At 43.7% G+C, this 27,658-nt stretch overlaps 1 protein-coding gene and 1 long non-coding RNA gene across 3 annotated transcripts in view; one reads left to right on the top strand and one right to left on the bottom strand.

The window, feature by feature from the left end:
* Positions 1-27,658, top strand: part of PALM2AKAP2 (PALM2 and AKAP2 fusion) — a 771,069-nt gene that overhangs the window by 78,040 nt on the left and 665,371 nt on the right. The gene's annotated exons all lie outside the window — the stretch shown is intronic.
* The window catches only part of LOC120407610, a 59,566-nt gene continuing 33,161 nt past the window's right edge, over positions 1,254-27,658 (bottom strand). The window contains exons 2-3 of one of the 2 annotated variants that reach the window (XR_005600134.1): positions 5,390-5,537; positions 1,254-1,381 (exon numbers count right to left, since the gene is read on the bottom strand). This is a non-coding gene — a long non-coding RNA (uncharacterized LOC120407610). Of the gene's footprint in view, positions 1,382-5,385; positions 5,538-27,658 lie in introns of both variants that reach the window. The other variant, XR_005600135.1, reaches the window with a different exon arrangement.

The raw sequence follows: 27,658 nt of genomic DNA, 5'->3' as shown, positions 1-27,658 counted from the left end.
CAGTTACTAAAGAGCAGCGATTTGGTTGCTAACATGGCCAGCCCACATGATCCCGTCCCCCTGCCAAATCCAGTATTGTGTAGGGGCACCTTCGCTGCTGTCTCCATACCACAAATAAAATGAATAGCAAATGTGACCCCAGCCTGTTTCCAGCCTGCAAGGTGCAGAGCCTTGGGAACAGCTAGCCCTCCAAATGCTGGAAGCACATCCCTCCTTGGCAACCTGCCTCTTTAAAGGGAGGGAGGTTTGCCTGAGTGCTGCACATTGAAGGAGGCCAGGAGCACACAGGTTGCCAGTGCTAGTAGCTGCAGTAGTACTTTCATAGGTCTCAGCAGTGCCTGGCCACTGGGCCAGCACAGAAATTCCCACAAATGGGCATAATCCCATTTTTAGTGGTGTATATGCCTGCTTTATTTGTTAATCTGAAAGATGCATCTACTTACTCAGCATATGACTATGCAATAAAAATTCCAATTTTTACTATGTCTCGGACCAAAAAGGAAACAACACTTCCAAAAAAATGAAACTCTGATCCACTCAGAGAAGAGAAGTGGCCCTTGTGCAAGGCATTTGAGGTCAACAGACATGGTCTATGTGACAGTATATGGGATCCCACTAGCTACACCATGTCCCCAGATGTTAAGTCTTTGAGCTGCTCCAGTGCCTGAGTTGTCCAATGGCTGGGATTGTTGTATAGGGGAGAAGTGGTCATTTGGGTAGCCAGGACCCAAACCATCTAGGGCTTTATACAGTAGGCTTTAATCAATACCTTGAACCGTTGGAGGGCTGGTGAAACATGTTCCCTGTGGCTAACTGCACCCAAGAGGCAGGCAGATACCCACTGCATTAGCTGTAGGTTGCAAATGCTCTTTATAGGTAGAATGCATTACCGTAATCTAGGCTAGGATTTCCAAAAGGGCCCAAGGGAGTTAGGTGCCTACCTCAATATTGTCACAATGGGAGCTGGGCACCTAACACTCCTAGGACATCTGAAAATCCCAGCCCTAATTTAGAAGAGACTCTATGGCGTGAACCTGTCCCCTTATCTGAACTATCCACATGGCCTGAATCTATTTAAAAAACAAACAAACACCCTTGAAATCCTATCAGAATGGTTTTACTTACAAGATTTCTAATGCTTCCTGTTTCTGAGTAAGCTGGGAATAGCATGAGACCAAAGAATGTCTGATCACTCCCTCTGCCAGTCAGAATCCGGCAGTGGGGAGGTGCCCCAAAATAACGAGAGAGTATTATTATTTTAACCTCACCCACAGTGTGGGTTTGCTTTATTCTGAGTTTTAGAAGAAGGTTCCAGTTATTTTATCAAACTCAGTAACTCCATTTCTAATGATTGCAGATCTTGTAGCTTGTGCTCTCTCTCCTGCAGATATCAAACACAATTAGATTTGGCAGAATTCAATTTTTATTTTTTGTAAGGATTTTAACAGGTAATATCAAAGTTTATTTTAAGCATTTAAATTTTTTATCAATTGAAGTTTGCATAGCTGCATTAAATTATGGGAGGTCAGACAATTGCGGAGGGCTCAAAAGTTAAAGTTTATAGCCATTAAAGCACAATTTGCTAACATCACATGTCAAAATATACAGAGTAAATATCCTTACATCAGGCTCTAATAAGTTCTTAAGCAGCATTGTTCTTACTTTGACTACCTGTAAATTTCAGTTATCTATGGAAATATTTTTTCAATCCATTTGTGTGTACAGTGAAATTGACATTTACCAAAAAATCTAGTCCTTCCCAGGCTAACTATAAAAATGCAGACAGACTGTTTCTTTGTTCGACTGCAGGGTGTCGTCATCTAGCATGATACTGGGAGGAAAGTATATGGGAACTGTCTGCTGAAGAGCAGGTTCATGAACTGGTCTTAAGCTTCATTGACTTGCTGTAAAACATGAGCAATCTTGAGACTTTCAAGTATTTAAGTCCACTTCTCATTGACATGACCTTTGCCTCGAAGCTGAGTTCGGTTTCCAGATCAAAACAAAATTAAAATCCTCAGCCTGACAGCTTTCCACAAGGCACTGCAAATCATAGATTTTCAGCTAATCACTACAGTTAGCTGCTCCCAAACTATCCAAGCAGTTCAAATACCGTGAATGTGATACTAATGGGCTACGGAATCTGTGTTATTGCCCTTCTAGCATGTTGTTATTTCAACAGAAATCATTATTTAATATTTCAGTAATGCCCAGAGCCCTAACTGATACCATGGCCCATTTGTGCTAAAGACACAACACAGTCCCTACCTGCAAGTTATTATAGTCTAACTAGATATGACAAAAATAAGGATCAAAGAAGAAATACATGCTATGAGTTGACTTGCCCACAGTCATCCAGCTAGTGGAGCCAGGAACAGAACCCAGGTCTCATGAGTCCCTGCCCAGTTATGCGCTGGATGATGTTGCGTCTCTAATCGGACTATTAGGGAAGCTAACAAATAAAACATAACACAAAGGGACTGATCCTGCTCTGTCTGAAGTCAATAGAGGGATCAAACCATAAATATTCATAAAACTTGTTGATGAAGAAGAATGAATAAATGTTCTGTAATCTTAGATTAGCTCAAGAGATTTTTTTTTCCTCGCTAACTTCATTGACAGCAGGATCAAGACCACTTGCGTGTCTGATCTGACATGGTCAGCATCCTTAGGGGGCTCTCCGTGCATCACTCAAAAGTTATAACATGTCGGTCAGTGCATGCACAGCTTTTTGTGTGTGTGTGCAGAGAGTCAGTTTTACTCAGAACTGGATGGAAAGCCACAGCTATTTTCCTAGCACACTGTCTCTGTCTGTCTGTGCGGAGATGGGGCTCTCATGAGTGCCTCAATCTTTTTGATGGAGTTATCTTCTCAACATCCATGCAAAGTGGGGAAGTGCTATTGGTACTAAGGGACAGACACGCTAAGGCTCAGACCCTCAAAGGTAGCTTGGTGCTTAACTCCCACTGATTTCCCGCCCTCGCACAAGAGCAGGAATCAAACCCACATCTATTCTAGCACAGGCTAGCCCCCTAGCCACTGGTTTACGATTTAGAACCCTGCTGAAGAGGTCAGAAAGACCCCGCTCTGGCAAGCGGTGTATGGTCTTCACCGCAGAGTCTGATGCTCCTGGGAAAAGCACTGCAGCTACGGGGTGTGTGTAGATGGTGATTATGGCTATACTTTGAGCTGGTTCTGTAAATTCCTGCTCAAGGAGACACAATTGCATTTGGTCTGAAAAATAGAGGGCAGCTGTGTGGCCCAGGCAGCCGGAGGGGCTAACCGCAGAGAGTGTGTACCTAGCATTGCCAATTGGTGTCTATTTTCAGTGCGCTAGCTTGATCAGAGCTAAGGCAGGCATGTCTCCTCCAGCTCAAAGTGTGGCTGTACTGAGTGTGTTTTTGTGTGCGTGTATTCTGGAAAAAAGGTTAATAAAATGCTCCAGGTTGAGACAGCCCTCTGGTTTAGGAGTGTCACATCAGTAGGACTGAGCTGTATATGAACCTTCGACTGCAGCAAACGCTTAACTCAGGGAAGTTTTCAGACAGAAGCCCATCACTTGCTGACAACTTAATTTGTTTTGCTTCACCCTGAGAATTTCTCTCTCTCCGCTGTGCCAGCTATTTAAACAGGCTGCTTTGGTGGAGAGGGTGATCCCTGTGGATTGGGAAAAACAAGCTTGTTCTGTTTGAATAGCTACTGTTGAGAGTTTCTCGAAAATTAGGCTGCCACTAAGGGACCATTCAAAACTTTGTTTTTTCTGTTCCCTTGCAGTAACTTGCATCAAACAAACCTACTCTAAAATACATTAGTAGGAAGTTATATTAGATAATACAGCATTTGCAGTAAGAGAATGGATCCTGGCTGGGAATAGCGAAAGACCTCCCTTTATTTCAATACCTCTATTCTAAAGCTCTGGCCCAAAACACTGCAGTTATAGGTACTACCGGTTGGGGGCTAATTACTGTAGTATTTTTTTAATAAGGCTTCTACCAGTAGCTGAGCTTTCGCTGCCTTTTCAAATGGACTGAGACTAAAATTCAACATCTTTCTTCATGAGAAGCAAGACGTCATCTCACGAAAATATGCATGTGCATCATTTCCTATCTGAATTTTCTGACACCTTTGAAACACTTACTTTTTTTCCCCATTGTACAAATCTAACATTGCCGAATGGCAAGTGTGCCAGCTTTTAATTATTATTATTTCTTTGTTTTAGCCCCCAAATCCTGCAGCAACTGTTATTCCCAGTGACTGACTGGACACAAGAGGCAACATTTCAACCATCCATCTATCTCAGGTTCTTACATGGCCCGCATTCTCATAGTGTCTGAGCGCTTCACAATGTGTAATGTCCTTATCCTCAGAACAGGGAGTGCAGGTCTGTTACCCCATTTTATGGACGAGGAACTGAGGCTCAGAGAGACTAAGTGACTTGCCCAAGGTCATACAGGAAGCTTGTAGCAGAGGAAAGAATTGAATCACAGGCTAATGTCCTAATCACTGGTACCCCCTTTCTCACTCTAGCTGGTGTTGAATTAGTGGAGCAGGAATATGTGCTCACTGGAGGCAGCAAATTACAGCAGGAAAGTTTTCAGTATTTGAAAACTTTTAAAATGAGGACATAGAATTTTAAAAATCATCTGAGTGATTTTTATTGTCTGGAAGCAACCTTTTCTGGCTACTCTAAAGTATTTCATTATTCTCATGAGAAATGCAAACCAACTTGTAAAGCTGTTTCAGAGACAGGACACATTAAGTAACCCAGGTAACCTATCAATGGCTATGACTATCTTAAGGAATGATAATTCAGGGAGCGGGTGCTAAAGAGAGTCACGGAATGTACAATCCCTGTCCTTATCCAGTGTGTTTCCGACTCTGGGCTAATGGCTCCAGTGAAACAAGACAGTGCCACTGCATGTGTTACATATTTTCATGGAAGAGGCATGTCATATAACATGACTCAGATGTTGCTGAATATTTTATGATTTTCTCACCCCTGGGTAAACCTATATGTTTTATAATTTATGGACCCAGAAAAAAAGAGAGTCCTTCCATGCCTGTGTGTTTGAAACATCTAGAAGCCGGGCTCTTTAATGCTTCATGACACAGAAAATTAGGTCTCCACTGTTACAAGTCATATCTTGAAAAAAAGGAAGGAAATAAATAGCAAGAGTGCTATTGCACTGACAACAAATGTGTATGTGTGTGTGTGTTTTGTGATATTAAGCATGTCTATACATGTTTGGAGGATTGGCACCTTAAAGATGGAAGCACATTGCAAAGCTAACGTTAAAATCTCAATAGAATATCATCTATAAGAAAACACTCAACATCTGCTCTCACTCATAACTAAACAACCAGTTCACCTTCTCTTTATCTTACCTACTTTTCATTCGTTCGTTTCCATCTACTTCTTTCCTGACTGTTCCTTCTCCTCCATCATCCCTGCAACAGTGCAGTTGGATCAAGACCAGTATCTCCTAACTGCTCCTTTTAGGCCAGGAGAAAGGGAGAACTCCCTCTTTTGTCCGAATCTGCAGGGCAACATTTTAGAAGAACTCAGCATCTGGCAGACCCTAGTGAGGCCATCTGAAAATCTGGCCCTCATTGTTCAGAGAAGAGATTCGATTCCCTCGGGTTCTCATTTGGTTATGAAATTAGGTTATTCCCGTCCAATGGTTTCTTTTGATCAAGATATTCTATACATTACTTAACTGGTCACAACGTATGCACAATCAGTGAAAGAACCAACCGCTCTCTATTGAATGTGCCAACCTCCTTGCACTACACTACCAGAGGAAGGATGGTCCTGTAGTTAGGGCCCTATGCTGGGATGTAGGAGACTGGGATTCAAGTCCCAGCTCTGCCACACACTCTTTGCGTCACCTGGGGCAAGTCATTTTGTGTCTGTTTCCTCTCTGTAAAATGGGGTAATAATACCTCACAGAGGTGTGGTGATGATAAATACATTGAAGACTCTGAGATAACCGGACACTGTGGTAACAGGCATCATATAAGTACCTCAGATAGATAGTATAAGCATTGGTTCCCTGTAGAGCTGTTGATATGGATTCTACCAGCTGCCTCAGATGGGGGACTGGGAATGTATCCTTCCCATGGGAATGGAACAGGGTTTCTGACAATTTACCCATGCCATTACTGCCCACTTGTGCTTTTCCCGGCATCGCAGTCTCAAACACATGCAGATTATTTACCAAACTGTACAAATGATCAGTGTTATGCAACACCTTTCATTGCCCATCCCATCCTGAGGTAACGGCTGGTTTTCACACTGCATACCTTTCACTTCAGCACCCACCAAACACTCAGTTGTACCCTTAAGGCCCTGGCTGTACTGGAGGCACCATTGAGCTGCACCTTCTGAAAAAGCAGTCCCAGGCATGCAGAAGGAACAGAGGCACCATTTTACATCCCGTAAGGGTGTGAAGCATGCCTGTCCCTCCATTGCTAACCAGCCCCACTGGCTGCGGGTGTGAGGAGGGAATAGAACAATGGGCCAGCCTTTTCCTCATCTTTCCCTTCCCCTTCACACTGCTGCTAGAGCCACTAGCAGTATGAGCCAGGAGCAGCTGTTGTACTGACCATAGGAACTGCCAGCCTGGATCAGAGCCCAAGTGCAGGTAGTCCTGTATCTTGTCGATCCAGCACCAGATGTTTCAGTTCAGAGGAAGGTGTAAGAACACCATAGGAGGCAGCTGTGGGATAATCTGTCCCCCGCACATTGGTCTCCTCCTGGTCTCTAATAACTAGAGACTGGCTTGAGCCCTGAAACACAGGGTGTAATATCCCTTCCGAAATTACTTAATGGGAATGAAAGGATTGCCAGAGTGGTATAAAGGGGCCTTGATGTATATGAGAATCATTGCCCTTGTCTGAGCCTGTACCATTCTGCAAGAGACCGCACTAGGGTAAATCTAATCCTTAATGAACATCACCAGGGAAGGTGCCTCTACCCTGCCTCACTTTTCCTTTCAAGAGCATCAACAATCAAGAGTATAGTAGATAATTAGGAAGGTAACGGGGAGTTTCCAAAGGAACAAAGGGTAATTAGGCACCCATCTTCCATTGACTTTAATGGTAGTTGAGTACCTAATTTCCCCTAGTTTGCCTTTGAAAGTCTCCCCCAGTAATGGCTAATATTTGTTCTTGTAACTCTGTACAAGCACAAATAAAAATTATGCATCGTAATCAACCCACTTACCTCCCAGATAATTCCTGCCTCTTTGAGACTCATAATCCCACCAGTTGCTCAATTTTCCTCCTGTAATTTAATTTCTAAACACAGCTGTCCAGCTAGTCCATGTGCAGTTCATTAGATTTTAATGTTAACAGTGCTATTGGGTCAGATGCATGCTAAAGATAACAGGTACCTCCACTGGTAATGAACCGGTGACATGGCTACTCATTATGAATTCACTTTTAAATTGTAATGCTCTCAAAAAGAACATTTCATAGTATTTTCCCCCAGCTGTCATGCTAGGGTTAAAATGATTGCACCTATTCTCGCAGTATATTTATATTACTGTAGATCGCACCCAGAGCAAATACACAAGCTTCGAACCTTGCAATCATTTTGCAGCCATATGTTAACAAAAATCTGATCTATCAGTGTGACAAATTAGTGTTGCACAGGTGTCGGGGTAGTTTTATAATTCATTAGGCCACCCAGCATCTGTCTTTCCTTTAATTGAAGTTATTTCTATAAGGTTATTTTGGCACAAAACCATTAGTCTGATGTTTTTATATTAATGATCTGAACTATGTAGATACTAAAGAAATGCAGTGTGATTCTGGTTAGGTAGAGATGAGGATTTCAACATAAAAAGGGGAGATGGGCAATGCAAAATTGTCCACAAAAGAGTGCACAATTATCCAGCTTTGTTTTAGCCATTTTTGTATTTGCAAAATGCCACATTTCCAATAAGATAGCAACTTGGTTAGCAGCACATGCACAAGAATGAAACTGTGGCTAATTTTAAATTACTTACAACTGTAAGATCTTTGGGGGGAAAATATATGTTCTTTATATGTGAGTTCTGCACCTAGAACAACAGGGATTCTTGATTGCTGCCCCTCCCAGTTTCCCAGATCCTGAACTGTCTATACCTGGTGCAGCGTATGTTCCCCAGTGCAGTTATGCTGACTGGAATATTGGGGTGGGAAGCTAAATCACTGTTTGGTGTGCACCCACATGTGCGGGCGAGGATGGAGTGGCACCCCAGGGGCTGCTCTCCTTCACTTGCTGCTACCACGGGTATGGGTAGCCCAGGCAGAGTTGTAAGCAGGCGTGCCTTAGCCATCTCCTTCCCTGCATAGTACCATAGATCCCCTGCAGCATTTCACGCCAGCTGTTACACTAGCAAGATATTTACATGTGAGCTTAACTTTACTCATAGGAGTAACCCCATTGACTTCAATGTGCTTAAAGTTAGGCACACGCTTAAGTACGGGGCCTTTACACCAGCTACTGATCTGACCCTCAAACGAGTGGGTATTATGACACTATTTATGTTACTTGCATCCAACATCTGTTCTTCTCCTGTGCCTACATCTGACGAGCTGTCTGGGCTGCATCGTTCTCAAGGGCTCCGTTTTAGTTTTACTGACCTTTATTTCTTTGAAATGCAGAGTTGCCTGTGGCTTTGCCATATGGTTAGCTAGCTAATGTTTTCATTTGAGCTTCCTTCCTTTCTTTGTGTATGTGTATAATTTCTTTGATCCTGTCTTCAAGAATTATATTTCTGGGCCATCCTTTCTCTTACCCAGGGAAAGAGAAATGAGGTCAACTGATGTTTGGTACATGTGTGTCTTCATGCTTAAGCTGCTCTGATCCTAGTAAGATGACAGACACCTTCTGTGCCTGCAAGTTGAATATGCTTGTGTTCAATATAAACTGCAGCAAATCCATTCTGCAGCCCTTATATTTAATGGCACTTTTATATATAAGCTATAGCCCTTATTTATAGTAGCTGCCATTAGACAATAAATGAACAAATATCGTGCTGCAGTTTTGACTTGACTGTGTTATTGCATATGTTTAGAATGTATCTGCAGGGGTTAAAGTAAAGGGACGCTGGGGAAAGAGGAAGGTGGTTTCCCACCTCTGCTAAACATGGGGGGGAGGTCCGGGGATCTCCTAAGATCTGTGTCAGTCTTGGGGCTTGCGGGGCTAAACCTCAGCTATTTTCACAGAGAATGAGATGCACCCCTCCCCAGTGGAAGAATGGATGGAGATTCCCGTCTCCTATCAAGCAGTAGATCCCGTAAGGGGATATAGACTTGATCTAGTAAACCACCGGCTTATCATTAAGCATGTGAGAAGTCCTGATGGACCCAAAGTCAGGAAAAGGCTCCTGATATTTTACCAATATGTACTTTTTTTTTTTAGTTATATTCCCATGGTCCTTTGAAAACTATTCATCTGGCTGTGTTTCACCCTTCCATTGCCTGTAGGGATTACACCATATTCTGCCTTTGTCCCTCCACACCTCTGATACTAATGTGCTGGTACCAGGGTGACACAATATACCCCTGTATTCATACCCTCCACTATTATAATAATCTTTCTAGCATTCCTGGTAAGGTATCCTTTGAAAGCTCATGATTTGCTGGTCAGTATTGTCCTGGTAAAATGTATAGCCCCACAGCCCTGCCCAAACAGAAACTGGCAAACAGGTCTCTCTGAAACAAAGGAGTGTGTGCTCTGCGTAATTTGCATTTAAGTAGTAAATAGCAGGAAGGGAAGACAAAGGAAGTTCAAACAGGTGAAAAAAACCAGCAGGGAACATCCTTCCACATAGACACTTTGGCTCCTGGGTCTCAGCTGGAAATGGTTTTTTTTTTTTTCAAGAGGAGAACTGAAGCTATAAAAAGGAATGACAACACCCCAAGGCACTTCTCTCTATCTCCCTGCCTATTGAATTCCCTTCATCTGAAGAGATAAAAGAAGCAGGCATGGACTCTTGGGGAGAGGTCCTGACCTAAAGAGTATCATCAGTAAGACTGCTGAAAGCATGGGGTAAGAAAACTTTGCTTTGAATCTAATGTAGTTTGTTAAGTTAGGCATCTGTAAGTGTTTTATCTTTATTTTTGTAACCATTTCTGACTGTTATGCCTCATTGCTTGTACTCACTTAAAACCTCCTTCTTTGTAGTTAATAAACCTTGTTTTATTGTTTTATCTAATTCAGTGTGCTCAAGTTGAAGTGTCTGGGTAACTCCATTTAGGATAACAAGTTGTGTGCATATTATTCCTTTAAGGGAATAATTGACTTAATATATTTGTATCGTCTGGGAAAGGGCTGGGCAGTATAGGACATATGTTTGTGGGGAAAAATCTGGGCATGTGTTGGGGTGATTTGAAAGGCTGGCTGGCTGCAGCACACACACAAACATAAGTGGGAGTAACTTACATGCTGGAGGCTGTTTGTGAGCAGCAGGGCAGGGCAAGTTACAGGGTAGGGGTAATACAAATTGGTCTGGATTGTACCCTGGTATGTCATAACCAGGGAGAAGGTCGCATTTGAAAAGTATTCATGACCATGGATATTTCCCAAGGGCATGTTGTCTCCCAATTGGTGGCCATAGAGCTGAGTGGATTTAACCAAGTTTGGTGGGGAGGGGTTTGCTGACAGCATGAATTTTCCATCCATCTGAGCCAGTTGCATGAGCCATACTATATTTTTCTTAACTATAATATCCTACCTCTCTGAACATCTTCTTAAGAGACACTGCTCAGTTTCAGAGCATGGGTATAAATGTTCAGTGTGTCTTTGAGCCAAAGATCCTTAGGACACCTGAAAAGAAGCTGCTGAGCCCAAAGGAATTCAGCTTAAAGACAAGTGTGTCAGACATGATGTTACTTCCTCATGGGGCAATCTTCAGCCGACATCAACTCCATGGAGCTACAACAATTTGCACCATCTGAGGATCTGTCCCAATGACTTTCCCTCACGTTTAGTTTCTTCTCCCTCTGTATACTCTTGGCAAAGTGGCTGAAATCATTTTGGTTCCTCTTTTGTCTCTCATGGTTCTGTGAGGTTTATATAGGGATATGGGGAAGTAGTGAAGAGGATGGGCAAAGAGGTCGTGGAGTTAAATGGACAGGAGAAATAAAGTTATAGACAGGGTTTCTGTAATTCTAGCTTGCCGGCTTTCAGTAAGAATCCAGGCCCCTCTAAACTATCTTCAACATTTTAAGGTGCATTTAGCTACCATCAACTGGGGAAAACTTGGCATTTATTCATTCTACTCCTGCCTCCTTTTTACACTGTTCTAAAAACGTCCTTTTGGTTTCTAATGCACTAAACAAAGGACATTTCAGTACGTCTTTAAAAAAATTGGTCAATTTAGTGCTCATGAAAGTTGTCAGGCTAACAACCCTGGAGACCAAAATGGTTTATTTATCCATAGATTGGACCTAGCACGGATAGCTGCAGTGTGGGATTCTGTTATACATAGGTTCTAATATTGCACTCATTCCCATAATATCTGAGTATCTTCCTGTAATGCATAAAGAAACGTGGCTACGCATCTGTCACATGCTGCTTGGTCTCATCCTCTCCCCTAGGGAGAAGCATGTGCAGGGGAAGGTGTTTTGGTAGGATTTTTAAATAAATATGCACTTTTCTGTATGTTTATGTTAGAGAAGGCAGGTCAATTAAATCTGCCTTGGACTTGGAGTGGAAGTTGGTGAGGTTTGTCATGGTCCTCAGTTTCGGGAGAAGTTCACCCCACAGTCTTGGACCAGCCCCAGAGAAAGTTCTGTCTCTTGCACAGATGAGATTTTCTCCACCCTGCACTGCAAGTACATGCTTCAACCCTGGTCTGGAGGGCTCTCTTCTCGGGGCTCGAGGGTATATAATTTTCTGTGGTGAAAATAGCATAACTGATGTGTTTAGTTTTCTTGGTGCTCCACCTAGGAGCCTGTGGCTATTTTGTGATCAGTTTAGATGCTGAGCCAGATTTTCAGAAAAGCCCATTTAGGTATCTAAACAAGTGCCTGGTTTTTCCAAAGTGCTCAGCAACCAGCTGCTTCCATTACGACAATTAATGGGCATATTTTCAAAAGAGCTCAGAACCCAGTGTGTTCAGTTCTGATAAAAATCTGGCCACTTATTTTAGTGCCTAAATAGGATCTAAGCTCTCGAGAAAATCTGGCCCATACTTCATGTGGAGGCAGATGCCTTATGTACAGTTTTGTGTACTGGCTGCTTCTGCAGTGCTGAGCTGATCTCTGTGAAAATGCTGTTCATACTTCTGGTTTTGCCTTTAGTGTAAGAAATCCCTGGTAACTGGCAGCAGAGAGACAGGCAGTGAATTATCTCTCTTGAAACTGAATTGGTAAAATACACCTGCTGAAACTGTAAGGTTTCCATGGTTATTCCCTTCTATACCATAACTATAGTAGCTTAGGAAATTATTTTGAAGAGACATGCATATGTATTTAGTAGATGCCTTCAATTGGTAGTGGATGAGGCTTATCATTTAATCTGTATTTCTCTCCCCTTCCCCTGACCCCAGAATTAGAAATGTGTAAAAACCGGAGTACCATAAGAACATAAAAATGGCCATACTGGCTCAGACCAAAAGTCCATCTAGCCCAGTATCCTGTCTACCGACAGGGGCCAGTGCCAGGTGCCCCAGGGGGAATGAACAGAACAGAGAATCATCAAGTGATCCATCCCCTGTCGCCCATTCCCAGCTTCTGGCAAACAGAGGCTAGGGACACCATTCCTGCCCATCCTGGCTAATACCCATTGATGGACCTATCCTCTATGAATTTTTCTAGCTCTTTTTTTGAACCCTGTTATAGTCTTGGTCTTCACAACATACTCTGGCAAGGAGTTCCACAGCTTGACTGTGCATTGTGTGAAAAAATACTTCCTTTTGTTTGTTTTAAACCTGCTGCCTATTAATTTCATTTGGTGACCCCTAGTTCTTGTGTTATGAGAGAGAGTAAATAACACTTCCTTATTTACTTTCTCTACACCAGTCATGATTTTATAGACCTCTATCATATCCCCCCTTAGTTGTCTCTTTTCCAAGCTGAAAAGTCCCAGTCTTATTAATGTCTCCTCATATAGCAGCCGTTCCATACCCCTAATAATTTCTATTGCCCTTTTCTGAACCTTTTCCAATTCCAATATACCTCTTTTGAGATGGGGCGACCACATCTGCACACTGAAATCAAGATGTGGGCGCACCATGGATTTATATAGAGGCAATATGATATTTTCTGTCTTATTATCTATCCCTTTCCTAATGATTCCCAACATTCTGTTCGCTTTTTTGACTGCCGCTGCATATTGAGAGGATGTTTTCAGAGAACTATCCACCGTGACTCCAAGATCTCTTTCTTGAGTACTAACAGCCAAATTAGACCCCATCATTTTATATGTATAGTCGGGATTATGTTTTCCAATGTGCATTACTTTGTATTTATCAACATTGAATTTCATCTGCCATTTTGTTGCCCGGTCACCCAATTTTGAGAGATCCTTTTGTAGCTCTTTGCAGTCTGCCTGGGGCTTAACTATCTTGAGCAATTTTTTATCCTCTGCAAATTTTGCTACCTCACTGTTTACCCCTTTTTCCAGATCATTTATGAATATGTTAAATAGGACTTGTCCCAGTACAGACCACTGGGGGACACCACTATTTACCTCTCTCCATCTGAAAACTGACCATTTATTCCAACCATTTGTTTCCTATCTTTTAACCAGTTACCAGTCCATGAGAGGACCTTCCCTCTTATCCTATGACTGCTTACTTTGCTTAAGAGCCTTTGATGAGGGACCTTGTCAAAGGCTTTCTGAAAATCTAAGTACACTATATCCACTGGATCTCCTTTTTCCACATGCTTGTTGACCCCCTCAAAGAATTCTAGTAGATTGGTGAGGCATGATTTCCCTTTACAAAAAACATGTTGACTCTTCCCCAACAAATTATGTTCATCTACGTGTCTGACAATTTTATTCTTTACTATAGTTTCAACCAGTTGGCCCAGTATTGAAGTCAGGCTTACCGGCCTATAATTGCCAGGATCATCTCTGGAGCCCTTTTTAAAAATTGCGTTGCATTAGCTATCCTCCAGTCATCTGGTAAAGAAGCTGATTTAAATGATAGGTTACAGACTGCAGTTAGTACTGCAATTTCACATTTGAGTTCCTTCAGAACTCGTGGGTGAATACCATCTGGTCCTGGTGACTTATTACTGTTTAGTTTATCAATTTGTTCCAAAACCTCCTCTAATGACACCTCAATCTGCTTCAGTTCCTCAGATTTGTCACCTAAAAAGAATGGGTCAGGTTTGGGAATCTCCCTCACATCCTCAGCCATGAGACTGATGCAAAGAATTCATTTAATTTCTCTGCAATGGCCTTATCATCCTTCAATGCTCTTTTAGCATCTTGATCGTCCAGTGGCGCCACTGGTTGCTTAGCAGGCTTCCTGCTTCTGATGTACTTAAAAAAAACTTGCTATTACTTTTTGAGTCTTTGGCTAGCTGTTCTTCAAATTCTTTTTTGGCCTTCCTAATTATATTTTTACATTTCATTTGCCAGAGTTTATGCTCCTTTCCTCATTAGGATTCAACTTCCACTTTTTAAAGGATGCCTTTTTACCTCTCACTGCTTCTTTTACTTTGTTGTTTAGCCTCGCCTGGTCTACACTAGGCGTTTAAACCGGTTTTAGGAGCGCAAAACCGATTTAACGCCACAACCGTCCACACTAGGAGGCACCATATATCGATTTTAATGGCTCTTTAAACCGGTTTCTGTACTCCTCCCTAACGAGAGGAGTAACGCTAGTATCAGTATTAACATATCGGATCAGGGTTAGTGTGGACGCTGATCGACGGTATTGGCCTCCGGGAGCTATCCCACAGTGCAGCAGTGACCGCTCTGGACCGCAATCTGAACTCGGATGCAGTGGTCAGGTAGACAGGAAAAGCCCCGCGAGCTTTTGAATATTTCCTGTTTGCCCAGCGTGGAGCTCCGATCAGCCCGGGTGGCAATGCAGTCCGAAATCAAAATAAAGAAAGAGCTCCAGCACGGACCATGCGGATGTGATCGCTGTAAGGGCAGGCAAATCCGTTCTATCAGCGCTCCGTTACAGAAGATGAAATTCAGAATCCTTTTTAAAAAATCTCCAGACAGACGCCATAGCAGGGACTCTCAGCGCACTGCAGCGTGACAAGCGTAACGGAAAGCCAAGGAATCAAATGGATGCTCATGGACTGGAGGACTGAAGCTATCCCACAGTTCCTGCAGCCTCCGAAAAGTATTTGCATTCTTGGCTGAGCTCCAAATGCTTTTAGGGTCAAACACAGTGTCCGCGGTGGGTCAGGGCATAGCTTGGCAATCTACTCACCCCCCCACCCACCCCCAGAAGCGAAAGGGAAAACAATCCTCTGACTCTTTTACATGTCACCCTATCTGTACTGAATGCTGCAGATAGACATGATGCTGCAGCCGTCAACACCAACATCCTCACTCCCCCCCCTGCCATGGGTGGCTGATGGTACAAAAGGACTGGTAACCGTTCTCGTCATCAGCCTATTGGCACATGGGGCAGTAACGATGCTGATTAGCATCTGTCAGGTCAATCAAGGGCGCCTGGCCCTAATTTTTTCTGGTGGATGGTGGATGGTGCAGAATGGCTGGTAACCATCGTCATCATAGCAACAGGGGGCTGAGCTCCATCAGCCCCCACCCTTCATGTGTAAAGAACAGATTCAGTTGCCCCTGGACTAGCAGAGGGATGCTGGGCTTCTCCTACACACTGCTTAATGTCCTGTCTGGACTCCTCATTTCTCACTAACAGGTCACCATGTCTTTTTATTCCTGCATTCTTTATTACTTCATCACACAAGTGGGGGGACAATGCTACGGTAGCCCAGAAAGGCTGGGGGAAGAACGGAATCAACAGGTGGGGTTGTTACAGGAGCACCCCCTGTGAATAGCATACAGATCATAGTTTCTGCAGGATTTGACACAGAGCAGCTGTGCTCTCTGGTTCTATGATACAGTGGTTATCTAGTACACTTGCCTATATTCTAGGCAGGACTGATTCTATTTTTAGATACCATAAAGGAGGGATTGACTCAGGGAGTCATTCCCAATTTTGGCTTTTGCGCCCCTGGCTAAGAGCAGCCAGGGGCACTTATGACAGCAGCAAATGGTACAAAAGGACTGGTAGCCATAATCATCCTCAGTTCCAATTTATGGAAGGGTTTGGATGGTGCAGAATGACTGGTAACCATCTCTGCTGTCATGCAAAAGCAAAAGCATGCTTCTGTGTAGCGCTGCTGAATCGCCTCTGTGAGCGGCATCTAGTACACATACGGTGAGAGTCACAAAAGGCAAAACAAGCTCCATGATTGCCATGCTATGGCATCTGCCAGGGCAATCCAGGGGAAAAAGGCGCGAAATGCTTGTCTGCCGTTGATTTCCCAGAGGAAGGAGTGACTAACGACATTTACCCAGAACCACCCGCGACAATGATTTTTGCCCCATCAGGCACTGGGATCTCAACCCGGAAGTTCCAAGGGACGGGGGAGGCTGCGGGAACTATGGGATAGCTAGGGAATAGCTACCCACAGTGCAACGCTCCAGAAGCCGACGCTAGCCTCGGACCGCGGACGCACACCACCGAATTAATGGGCTTAGTGTGGCCGCGCGCAATCGAGTGTATAAAATCTGTTTTACAAAACCGGTTTATGCAAATTTGGAATAGTCCCATAGTGTAGACGTACCCTCAGTGGCACGTTTTTGGTTCTCTTACTATGTTTTCTAATTTGGGGTATACCTTTAAGCTGAGCCTCTATTATGGTGTCTTTAAAAAGTTTCCATGCAGCTTGCAGGGTTTCACTTTTGGTGCTTTACCTTTTAATTTCTGTTTAACTAACCTCCTCATTTTTGTGTAATTCCCCTTTCTGAAATTAAATGCTACAGTGTTGGTCTGCTGTGATGTTTTCCCCACCACAGGGACGTTAAATTTAATTATATTATGGTCACTATTACCAAGCAGTCCAGCTACATTCACCTCTTGGACCAGATCCTGTGCTCTACTTAGGACTAAATCAGGAATTGCCTCTCCTCTTGTGGGTTCCAGGACTAGCTGCTCCAAGAAGCAGCCATTTTAAGGTGCCAAGAAACTTCATCTCTGCATCCCTTCCTGAGGTGACATGTACCCAGTCAATATGGGGATAGTTGAAATCCCCCATTATTATTGAGTTTATTTTAATAGCCTCTCTAATCTCCCTGAGCATTTCACAGTCACTATCACAATCCTGGTCAGGTGGTCGGTAATATATCCCTACTGCTATATTCTTATTAGAGCATGGAATTACTATCCATAGGGATTCTATGGTACAGTTTGGTTCATTTAAGATTTTTACTTCATTTGATTCTACACTTTCTTTCACATATAGTGCCACTCCCCCACCAGCAGGACCTGTTCTGCCTTTCTGATATATTTTGTACCTTGGTATTACTGTGTGCCATTGATTACGCTCATTCCACCAAATGTCTGTGATGCCTATTATATCAATAGCCTCATTTAATATGAGGCACTCTGGTTCACCCACCTTATTATTTAGACTTCTAGCACTGGTTTAAGCACTTTAAAACTTGTCCCTTTTTAACTGTCTGTTATTACATGATGTAATTGAATGGGAGTTTTTTTCATTTGACTGTTTCTCATCAGATTCTACCTGTATTTTATCATAGAATCATAGAATCATAGAATCTCAGGGTTGGAAGGGACCTCAGGAGGTCATCTAGTCCAACCCCCTGCTCAAAGCAGGACCAAACCCAACTAAATCATCCCAGCCAGGGCTTTGTCAAGCCTGACCTTAAAAACCTCTAAGGAAGGAGATTCCACTACCTCCCTAGGTAACCCATTCCAGTGCTTCACCACCCTACTAGTGAAAAAGTTTTTCCTAATGTCTAACCTAAACCTCCCCCTCTGCAACTTGAGACCATTACTCCTTGTTCTGTCATCTTCTACCACTGAGAACAGTCTAGATCCATCCTTTCTTTGGAACCCCCTTTCAGGTAGTTGAAAGCAGCTATCAAATCCCCCCTCATTCTTCTCTTCTGCAGACTAAACAATCCCAGTTCCCTCAGCCTCTCCTCATAAGTCATGTGCTCCAGCCCCCTAATCATTTTTGTTGCCCTCCGCTGGACTCTCTCCAATTTATCCACATCCTTCTTGTAGTGTGGGGCCCAAAACTGGACACAGTACTCCAAATGAGGCCTCACCAGTGCTGAGTAGAGGGGAATGATCACATCCCTCGATCTGCTGGAAATGCCCCTACTTATACAACCCAAAATGCTATTAGCCTTCTTGGCAACAAGGGCAAACTGTTGACTCATATTCAGCTTTTCGTCCACCATAACCCCTAGGTCCTTTTCTGCAGAACTGCTGCCCAGCCATTCGGTCCCTAGTCTGTAACAGTGAATGGGATTCTTCCGTCCTAAGTGCAGGACTCTGCATTTGTCCTTGTTGAACCTCATCATATTTCTTTTGGCCCAATCCTCTAATTTGTCTAGGTCCCTCTGTATCCTATCCCTACCCTCCAGCGTATCAACCACTCCTCCCAGTTTAGTGTCATCTGCAAACTTGCTAAGGGTGCAGTCCACACCATCCTCCAGATCGTTAATGAAGATATTGAACAAAACCGGCCTCAGCACCGACCCTTGGGGCACTCCACTTGATACCAGCTGCCAACTAGACATGGAACCATTGATCACTACCCGTTGAGCCCGACCATCTAGCCAGTTTTCTATCCACCTTACCGTCCATTCATCCAGCCCAGACTTCTTTAACTTGCTGGCAAGAATACTGTGGGAGACTGTATCAAAAGCTTTGCTAAAGTCCAGAAATAGCACATCCACTGCTTTCCCCTCATCCACAGAGCCGGTTATCTCATCATAGAAGGCAATTAGGTTAGTCATCATCTTCCATCATCTCCTCCTTACTAGGACATAGAGAATCTCCATTAATAGATCCTCCCCTAAGGAATATCTCTGTCTGAACCATGTACTCCTCTGCACCTGTTGGCTTTCCCCAGCCCTTAGTTTAAAAACTGCTCTATGACCTTTTCAATTTTAAGTGCCAGAAATCTGGTTCCATTTTGGTTTAGATGGAATCCATCGTTCCTGTATAGGCTCCTCCTTTCCCAAAAGTTTCCCCAGTTGCTAATAAATCTAAACCCCTCCTCCCTACCCCATCATCTCATCCACTCATTGAGACCCTGCCTGTCTAACTGGCCCTGTGTGTGGAACTGGAAGCATTTCAGAGAATGCTATCAAGGTCCTGGACTTCAATCTCTTACCTAGCAGCCTAAATTTGGCCTCCAGGATGTCTCTCCTTTCCTTCCCTATGACATTGGTATCTACATGTACCACGACCTCCCCAGCATTACACATATGTCTATCTAGATGTCTCGAGAGATCCGCAACCTTTGCACCAGGCAGGCTAGTCACCATGTGGTTCTCCCAGTCATTGCAAACCCAGCTATCTATGTTTCTAATGATCGAATCTCCCATAATTATTACCTGTCTCTTCCTAATAACTGGAGTTCCTGACCCAGGAGAAGTATCCTCAGTGCAAGAGGATACCATGACATCATCTGGAAGGAGTGTCCGAACTATCGGATTGTTTCCCTCTGCTCCAGTTGGATGTTCTCTTTCCCTGAAACTTTCATCCTCCTCAACAGCACAGAGGATGTCAGACCAGGGGTGGGACCGTTCTACAGTGTCCCGGAAAGTCTCATTTATATACACCTCTCTGTCTCCCTTAGCTCCTCCAGTTCAGCCACCCTCGTCTCCAAAGCCTGTACACAGTCTCTGAGGCACAGGAGCTCCTTGCATCAAATGCACACATATGCCACCTGCCCACAGGGCAGCTAATCATACATGCTGCATTGTGTGCAATAAACTGGATAGCCCCCACTCTGTTGCTGGACTTCTGCCTGCATTCTCTTTTTATTCCTGACGCTCGTTCCTTTGTTGTTGTTTTGTTTTTATCAGCGGATGTTTGGCTTTACATTTAAAGAATATTAATTATATCTACCCCCCTCTCCCCACACACACACTCCCCCTGTAAACTCCCTTGCGAAACTCCCCTGTTAGCTGCTAGGCTCGGCACACACGGTCTGCACACCGTCCCTCAAACAAACAGACCTCACGGTATATTTCAGTCAAGCAGCAAGACTACCACAAACACACACTACAGCCAAACGTATCCCCAGGATCATGTACTTGCTCCTCCTTCACCTGGAGAACTCCCTCATGAAACTCCCCTGTTAACTGTTCACTAGCTACCATGAAAATGCATCACCATATTTTGGATTTTTAAAATCTGACTTTCTGTCTGATTGGCTTTTTAGCTACACCGACGTAAAGAACAAAATAAGAGAGAACAAAAGTACAGGCTTCAGGAGAGAGCGCACAGTTTGAGTCTGCCTTGCAACAGACTGCAGACCAGATTTTCAGAGCGTGGACACTCAAGCACTTTCTGAAAATCAGGCCCTTCTAAAGTGTGTCAACTTAGACAGCCAAAATTACTAGTCACTTTTTTGACAATCTCAGGCAGTCTGCACTCTCATGGAAGAATTTGATGAGTAGAGCTTACTTAATGTCATTCAACAGTTTCAGGCCTTTTGTTAGTAATTGTTCATTCTAGCCAAATTTGAAAAGTTTAGTCAGATTTTACATCATTCTGCCATAGATTATTTTGGTTAGCAAATCCTTTAACTGGAAACTTAAAAATAGATTCATTTACTTGGTCTGTAGCTGTAAAGTATGCTTGTAAATATTCCAAACAAACCTACAGTGGTCTATTTCCACAGTATGCTGAATCATAGTCAGTTAGAAATGGTGTTTGACTCTTATTTGATAATAGGTTTTGCACAATCTCATAATGAAAACATTCAAATACCGACGCACTAATCAAGGATTTGTACTACCTCTAAATGTAGCTTGATATGAAAGGAATATTTCAAATTGGCTGCACTTCCATATTTAGAGCCAGATACAGATCTCAGTTATGGCTATGAAAATCTGAGGTAACTCATCTGAAGATAGTGGATTTGCTTTGATGTAACAGAATCTAGTTCTTTGAGCTAAAAAAAAAACACTTTGATGTGTAGGGCTAAAAAGCAAACAGTCCAAGAGACCAAAGGAACATGAGGAAGTAAAAGGCCCAGAGAAAAGGACCTAAAAATAAATCGGACAAACATACAAAGTGCAAAAACCTCAGGCTTCCCTTTTGTCTTCCACTTCTGTTCAGGCACCTTCAAGTTCCCCCATTTAAAAGAGAGAAGGGAGAAAATCAAAGTGTCTTGGGAAAGAGGAAAGGGATCTATGTGCAGTCTTCATTTGACTGAGGTTAACAGTGTGACATTCTCACAGATGAAAATTAACCATGGAAATACTTTGTAATTAAAGAACGGTCAGGTTCAGATGGCATGAACTTGCCAAGAAAACCTGAGATGGTCAGGTATACACTAGTCCTCTTACATCATCTTTCTTATATAAACCTTTAAATGATCATCTGTAAATAGCTCACCAAATCAAAGAGCTGCCTGGAGCATAAAACTGGGGAAGAGAAATGAAAGAATACGATGTGGACCTGAAATTCATGTTAGATCTTTAAGTGTGGCTGAGTCAACAAGAAACCCTGCAATATCAGTGCTGTTTCTTTAATGGCATGAATAAATTCCTTCCTAATGGGTTTGAAATCTGACTCCTCATCATTAACTTTGTGAGTATAGTTCCTGAAAGAAATTACAGCAGATGTGGCTGGAAACACCAGGAGCCTGGGTTATAGAAACTAAATTGCCCCAATGGTCCGAGGTCATCCATCCCTAACCTCTCTCTAGCAGTGAGGCTAATGACCCCTCCCCTTTTTGCACCTAATTACTAACCTCCCGCACCTGGCCCCCTCTGTGCTCCCATGACCTTCCATTGTGCCCCCCTTCAGCAATCCAGTGCTTTTCACGGCCTCCAGCTGGTCCTGATGAGAATACAAGGTTGGCTTCCACTGTGCAGTGATCAATAAGGTGACCTCTTTGCCTCTTTCTTGATGTGTTACTCAGACATTTTCCCCTTCCTGCTCTGCCAGGCACAGAGTTTCTCAGCATTGATTTATTCTGCTTCTCTTACGCCTGAAAGATCCATGTATAAACAGGTAGATGTCCAAGACCAGGCCAGTAACATATAAAATGTAGAGTAGTGACATGCTTGGTGATGTATCCTTTGGAACACCAGGCACAAGGGTACTCATCTAGGGCTAGATTTAGCCCTGGATTATGCCACACAACTTGAAGCAGAGGGACCCTGGTAGCATCCAATCTGCCCTGAGGATAGGTTGTGGTGGGTTCAAGGGAACCTGTAGCTGAACTTTCGCCGATTTGAGGGGACAGTTCTGGTCCGTGAGCAATGTGTGTAGCCAAGATAGCCTCCAACCCCAGCATACAGCACAACCCCCCCCTGGGACACCAGGTGAAGGTTGGCCTCCCCTAGAGTGAATCCCGCAAGGGACATGGCAAACCACACAGAGCTCAGAAGTGCAATGGCAATCCCCTTGCTATTAGGTGTGAATCAAGCCCACCCTTTTAAATTGCCTTGATGTAGCGAAGACGTAGATACTGGTCCGCAGCTGCTGATCCTTCCCTCTGGGAAAGTTCTGAAATGTTTTATTGTAGGGGTTTGAATTAGTACAGAGATGGGTGCCATCTTATATTACTTGGACATGGGCACAAGCCAGAATCTTCTTGGCTCCATCCACTACTGAATTTTGGAGATGTTTAAATCTGGACCGAATCTTTGCTGCCGAGCCCCATGTTTACTTTTAATTAGGGGACAGATGATCCCATTTGATCCTTGTGAGTGGTGAAGTTTTGCTCCTTCCTGAACATTACTGGATTCATCATTCGCTTGGGAATGACTTGAGGGGAGGAGGAAGGACCAGACGGGGGCAGAGGCTGGTCAGAATGAAGAACAAATATAGAGACTCTGGAAAAAAAGAGCTGAGAAGACTGCCAGGGAAAAGAGAGATACAGGGCCTGATTCTCTTACACTAGCATTAAGCACTGGAATAAATTGTCTAGGGAGGCTGTGAAATCTCTGTCCTTGGAGATTTTTAAGAGCAGGTTAGACAAACACCTGTCAGGAATGGTCTAGATAATATTTAGTCCTGCCTTGAGTGCAGAGGACTGGACTAGACGACCTCCCAAGGGCCCTCCCAGTCCTACGATTTTATGATTATCTGAGAGGTGAGTGGGGGCTTTAGTGTAAATGAGAATGACAGTTTGTATTTTGTGCAAAGGGCACTGATTATGCAGCCCAGCTTTAGTGGGGTTTTTCTAATCCTAATACACAAAGCAGGCTTCCCATTAGCTGGGAAAAAAGCAGGTCTGTTTCTTAACTGAATCCGCCTTGGGGGTGAAAAAAAAGGGTTTCAGTTACAGAAAAAAATATTAAGATTTGTGGACTCCAGCTGCCACCAAAGCTGCTTAAACGGGTTGCCCATGGTGTGGAGTGAGCAGCAAAGCCGATGTACTGTAATTTGGAGGAGATCAAAGCAGTGGGAGATCTCTGTGCCAGGAGGTTTCTGAGGAGCTGCAATGTAGCAGCCTATTCCAAGTAGACTTAGTGGTATTTTCTGAACATTGCAAATCTTCCAAAATAGCTCGAGGTGTTCACAAAACCTCCGAGGTCTCTGCGGTTTTCCTGTTCCTGACTTTAATGCCCAGGATTTGACATACCTCTCCAGGGGGTTTTCTCTCTGTCTGTGGGGTTTCTGTTAAAAATGCATATTTCCCCCTAATCTTAATTTATATTCTTACTATTTATAACAGAACTGGTGCCCTATTTTCTGCTTTTCTTCCCGGTCAAAGGATATCTCCATGCTCTGATTTACCTGCATCTTCCACAGACTGTTTGGCAGTTTTCTATTAAAATCACACACATAGAAGATGAAATACTCACTCTGTTGAAGTCAGTGGCAAAACTCCTATTGACTTCAACAGAGGTAGTCCAGCGCCAGATTTAGCCGTGAGACATGGCTCAGGAACAGCAAATGAACGACACCCTCCAGCAGTCAAAGAAAAGAGAGATAAGGGCTACACGGGCTTTTTTCTCAGAAAATGTTTTCAGTGCTTTACTTAGTCATGTGTTCTGCTATTTCCTGGCTTTCTGGACACACTGGAAATGGAATCCAAATGACCTGTGTCTCCAATGTACTTGGTATAATTTGTATGTGGCCAGTGCCAGAGCTGATCAAATTTCTTTTTTTTTTTAAATTATTCCTCCCAGAGTGGACTTTTGTTGAGAAATGAAGTGTTGGATTTTTTGTAGCAAAACATTACTTGACTAACTTGTTCAGTTTTTCAACCTGAAATTTCAAAACCAAACTTTACTTGATTTCATTTCCATTTGAAATAGTTTCATTTTTAATTTTTGAAAACCAAAATGTTAAATTTGAATGTTTGAAATGTAATATTTGTGTTTCCTTACTCCTCCTGTTCACCCGTGTTGCCACTGAATGCAGTAGGATGAACAAATGAATGATGTGCGGGCTCTTTTGTTTTCCTCCATTTCTCTTTTTGCCACTGTAAATTTTCTCCTCCGGCCCAGGACCTAAGTCATTTTATTGCACTCAACAGCAAAATGGGGGAGGGGAGTGGCAAAGAGGGGGAAAAAAACAAATATAGAAAAATTTCAAAATATTTCACGAAACGGTTTTGAAACTTGTTCTGTTTTGTACCTTGCAAATCAGAAACAACTCCAAAATTTTTCCTGACATTGTTTTCTATTTTTCAACAACCTCTATTCAGTGCATTCTCATGCCTGTTTGCTGAATTTAGTACCAATATCTTGACCCTGGAAGATCTTAAGACGTTTACTTCTGACCTCTCATGGACTAGGCTGGGGGCTACATCTTTAGTTTTGTCCCAGCACAGCAGAAAAGTGAAAGCTAACACTGACTGTGACCCTGATTCTCCTCACACCAATTTTATACTGGTGTAGGCCCATGAACTTCAGTGGAGTTGCTGCTGATTTATAAGCCTAAATAGAAAGGGACTTGGACCCTGTGTGAGGTATGGCTGAATGAATTGAATCTAGAACGATGAACAGGAAACCACACATGCTCCTACTGCACCATTTCATTAGGCCTTCCTCACCCAGTGCCACAGAGCAATAGTTCACATGTGGAAGTTACCCTAAAGCCACTGCTGTCAGTAAAGGTGCTGGGCACTCACACACAGTTCCTGTAGTGCACTGGTAAGACTGTCCTTGCAAGATGTTTTGTCTCTGGATGCTACGTGGGCTTATTAAAGCATTGCAAGCACAAGTTATGCATCAAACCACTTCATGCCAGGGGTGGCCAACCTGTGGCTCTGGAACCACATGCGGCTCTTCAGAAGTTAATATGTGGCTCCTTGTATAGAACCACAGCCAGAGGGGGAGGGAGTCAGGGAAGTCAGTCCCAGAGGTCTCCTCCCTCTCCCTCCCAAGGCAACTACAGGTCAAGCTTCAGCAGGGTTCAGCAGGTTCAGGTGGCAAAGGGGGTAGCAAATTAGAATCAGCTGAGGAGGGAGGGGGAGCTTAGGACTTGCAGCTGAACTTGGAGAGCTGCCTTGACCCCTGGGACCCCCCTGGGGGGGGAGGGAGGAAGGGGAAGAGAGAGAGAGAGAAGGAGCCTGGCTACCAGGAGTAGCAGCAGCAGCCAGGCAGCAGGGCAGAGCAGACTCTCCTCAAGGCAGCAGGCAAAAAAAAATTTTATTACTGGTGAGAAGACAGGGAGACAGACTTCCTGAGTCCTAAGGGGGACTGCATTACCCTAGCTGGTCTCACCAGAGCTAAAAACAGCAGAGGCTGGGGAGACTGAGACGGGACTTTGCCACAATAGGCACCGACTCTGGGGCTGGAGCTACAGGCGCCAACTTTCCAATGTGCCGGGGGCTGCTCACTGCTCAACCCTTGGCTCTGCCACAGGCCCTGCTCCAACTCCACCCCTTCCCGCCCCTCCCCATAGCCTGCCATGCCCTTGCTCCTCCTGCTCCCCGCCGAGCCTCCTGCATGCCCCTAAACAGCTGATGGGGAGGGTGCGGAACCGATGGGGGGCTACTGGCATATTACTGTGGCTCTTGAGCAATGTACATGGGTAAATTCTGGCTCCTTCTCAGGCTCAGGTTGGCCACGCCTGGCTTCATGCAATCATAGCCACTTGGTGGGTTTCCTGACTTAGTGTACACGCCTGCGATATCTGTACCCTGCATGTTACCACAAGGAGACTTGTATCACGATCCTCTGCAGTCCACAGAGTACAGCAGCAGCTCTTTCAGCTGAGGCAACAGGCCCCTTTAGCCTAGCCAAAGCTGCGCTATCCACCTTTTCTATAACTTACAGGGCTTTTCAAATAGAGTGTATCATGGTCAGTGGAACTGGAGTCAGAGGGCCCATGTTCCCCTAAGGGCCTATTATTAAGGAGGCACCAGAGGAATAGGGAACACGGAGCATTCGGCTGGAAGCACTCTGACACATGGACAGAGATGTCTGCAGGGTTTAGTAACGTTCCACTTGTTCAACTTAACCTGCATTCAGCTTCACTGGTGGCAGATTAATTATAGAGGTGGTGCATTGAAAACATGTGTTGCTGTGCAGGAACTTGCCAGGTTCTTGTGATGAATTAGAACGATTGAAATATCTCCCTATTTGCTAGGTCCTTGCAGTAAATGCTCCTCATGGTGGTGGTTTTATGTACTGAGCAAAACGTTGGTCACTTTCCTTAAATGCTGCTCTGTGCCTTGAACATCCATATCTATTCTTGATATTTGATGTAAAGGCCTTTCCTCTTTTCAAGCCATTTTTAAAGATGACACATACAAGGAACTCACATTCAATCTTGCACTGAAAATCAATCTACTTTGGTGTAAGCTCCAGTTGCTGGATAAACCGAAATAAAGTTCACACCATGACTTTGGAGGGTGGAAAATCAGTTGCTACCTACCCAGCAGCATTGTGCCCTGGCTGGTCTTCTGCTTCAATCTTAACTTGGACATTTTTTCTAGCACTGTAGATCTGCTGCTGCTTTTTTAAATCTTGGAAGAGCTCATTAGACAGCCTTTGAAGATTCTTAATCAGTCTTTGATGGTTCCTAATCATAGGAAGAATCCTAAGATGTTGAACTGTTCATCCCCAGCTAATAACCCTTCATATTTTCAGACCCAGAATCCTTTATATAAGAAACGGCTCCTTTGGAGTACTCTACTGGGAGACGACAGACTGTGGTGTGAGTTTGGATATTCCGAGCCAAAGGTGAGCTCGTGTAATAAAGCTGGCCCCGATTCTGCTTCCATTGACTTAAATGAAAGTTTTGTTGCTGATTTCAGCGATAACAGGATTCCAACAAGAATATGGACCTGCACTCACATCTGGGGATGGACTTTCAAATGAGCTTGACATCAGTATAGGCAACTAAATAGAATGGAGAGAGCACACAGCAGCTCTCACTGGGAGTTGATCACTTCTGAAAATCAGGTACCTAAATGGGAGCTGTTGGGGGACTGAGCTGTTATGAAAATTTATTCTGAGAGTAACTAGGCTAGATTGAGATCT

This window comes from Mauremys reevesii, linkage group 6 (assembly GCF_016161935.1).
Source record: "Mauremys reevesii isolate NIE-2019 linkage group 6, ASM1616193v1, whole genome shotgun sequence".
Classification (NCBI taxonomy): domain Eukaryota; kingdom Metazoa; phylum Chordata; order Testudines; family Geoemydidae; genus Mauremys; species Mauremys reevesii.
Note: the sequence above shows the minus strand (reverse complement) of the source record. Positions and strands in the feature narration are given on the sequence as shown.